Source organism: Phocoena phocoena, chromosome 14 (assembly GCF_963924675.1).
Source record: "Phocoena phocoena chromosome 14, mPhoPho1.1, whole genome shotgun sequence".
Lineage (NCBI taxonomy): Eukaryota > Metazoa > Chordata > Mammalia > Artiodactyla > Phocoenidae > Phocoena > Phocoena phocoena.
Genome location: NC_089232.1, coordinates 2,297,711 through 2,299,716, shown reverse-complemented (window position 1 = coordinate 2,299,716; position 2,006 = coordinate 2,297,711). Strand labels below are relative to the sequence as shown.

At 52.7% G+C, this 2,006-nt stretch overlaps 1 non-coding gene across 1 annotated transcript; it reads right to left on the bottom strand.

Annotated features, from left to right (window-relative positions):
• Positions 1 to 1,057: 1,057 nt before the first annotated feature.
• LOC136134280 (U6 spliceosomal RNA) lies at positions 1,058 to 1,164 on the bottom strand. Its single transcript, XR_010656561.1, has one exon. It is a non-coding gene; the product is annotated as a U6 spliceosomal RNA (small nuclear RNA).
• Positions 1,165 to 2,006: the final 842 nt, after the last annotated feature.

Here is a 2,006-nt window from a genome sequence, read left to right as displayed (position 1 = left end):
TCTCCTGCCGGATTTTAAACTCCTTTTCCCAGGGTTTCAGCAGACGCCAACTTACACCCTTCTCCTTATGGCCTCGGGCCACTTTCTCGCTGACGGGCAGGTCTGAAGCCTGGCTTTGCACCGGACACTGCACCCCAACTGCAAATACGGATAAGAGCTGCCTCTCTCCTCCAAGGGCTGCCTGGTCTTTCCTGGTTCGAACCTCCTGCTGCCCCTTCCAGCAGCCCTTACGGACCACATTTCTGGATCCATCATGGGTGATGCCGACGGACGGAGGCCACGCTCCTCTCTGCCCCAGCTCAGGGGCCAGGTCCCCACTCTGAGACGACTGGGCTGCATCCATGTGACCCCGTATGGCGGCTGCATGCAGGGGCAACAATGTGGGTTCCCTTAAGGTGGTGGCTAATGCATTGGCCTGGATGGGCCTAGACTGTCCCTTTCAAAGTGAAAAAAATCTCAGCCCACAAGAGTAGGCAGTTTTAAGGGTGGACATGTGGGTAGGGGATGCCTCAAATCTAGTCAAGAGAACTCACCCGGAAGAAGCATGTTGGCAGCAAGGAGCATCCCTAGGTGCCTCGGTAATTCACTAGTGAATGTACCACGCATCCTCCACGAGCAGGCCCCACTGGGCATCTTCAGCCACCTGTGGTCGCTCACAGAAAGCTCAGGTATTAATGAATTGAATGCAGGATCCCATAAATCCCAGGATCCATTCCCAGGGCGGGAGGTGCCAACGGAAAGGCCGAAGGACGACGTGCACGGAGACGGCCGCTCACCCCCCAGGGTGGCCAGCCCATTCCAAGCAAGATCTGTTCCTTGTAAACCCTTTATTATGATTTAACAAAAGGGTCTGGATAAATTAAGCTTTGGTATCAAATTTTTTTCTGCAGCCGCTCTGAGCATTTTATTAACTAGTAAATAAAGCTCTTCGTGTGTAGTGAATGGAATATTTTTTTAACGTCTTTATTGGAGTATAATTGCTTTACAATGGTGTGCTAGTTTCTGCTTTATAACAAAGTGAATCAGCTCTACATGTACATATATCCCCACATCTCCTAAAAATAGGGAGCGCTTCACGAATTTGCGTGTCATCCTTGCGCAGGGGCCGTGCTAATCTAGTCCGTATCGTTCCAACTTTAGTGTACGTGCTGCCGAAGCGAGCACCGAATGGGATCTTTTTGATGCTGTGATTTATCTGGCAGTGGGAGAGGACAGAACCGTGGTTAGGAAAACACTCCCCTAAGATCCCTGTCAGGGTTGGTTTTCTTCCCTCTACACTATTTCTTTGTGGTAAGAATATCGTTCCTCCTAATTTACTCTGTTCAGAAGCTCCAGGACCGAGGAGGCTTTTCAAGGTAATTATCATCTGAGGGAAGAAAAATAAACACGTTGTGAGTCACTTGGAGATCCACACGGGCACTCCCCCTGTGCACTGTGGAATCTGCTTTGTGTCCCTGGTCCCCTGAAAGCCTTTAGAGGATTCCTGCAGCCTTTGTGTTCTGCTCTGGCCTGGAGGTCACATGGATGCACACGGAACGCCTCCCTCTCTTTCCTAAGACTTCGTTCATGTCCTTTCTTCTCTTGCAGCCTCCCTGCCTCCATCGGAGAGAACTGAGGCCCCCTCCCAGCCAGGTGAGGCCCCCTCCACGTGCAAGGAGCCCGCCAGGCACGTCTGCAGGGTCCCCCTCAGGTTACTTCTCACTGTGGGCAAAAGCTTCCCTCCTAGAGACCCAGAAATCCCCTTCCCAGCCCCCATCCCTCTTTTTATGACCCTTCTTTCCGGGGCGAGGGAGAGCCGGGGGGGCGGTGGGAAGCAGTCAAGCGGGTGGGTCCAGGTTGCGTCTCTGAGAATGGGTGGCCAAATTTCACCGCGTGTTTCAGCGTGTACTTTTAGAGAAAGGCCTGATCTCCTTTAGGGGTGAGGGCCGAGAGGGCAGTTTACGGAAAGTGCAGAAACTCCAACCCGTCCACAGAAGCAGAGGCAGGGGAGCCCCAGAGAGCCGACA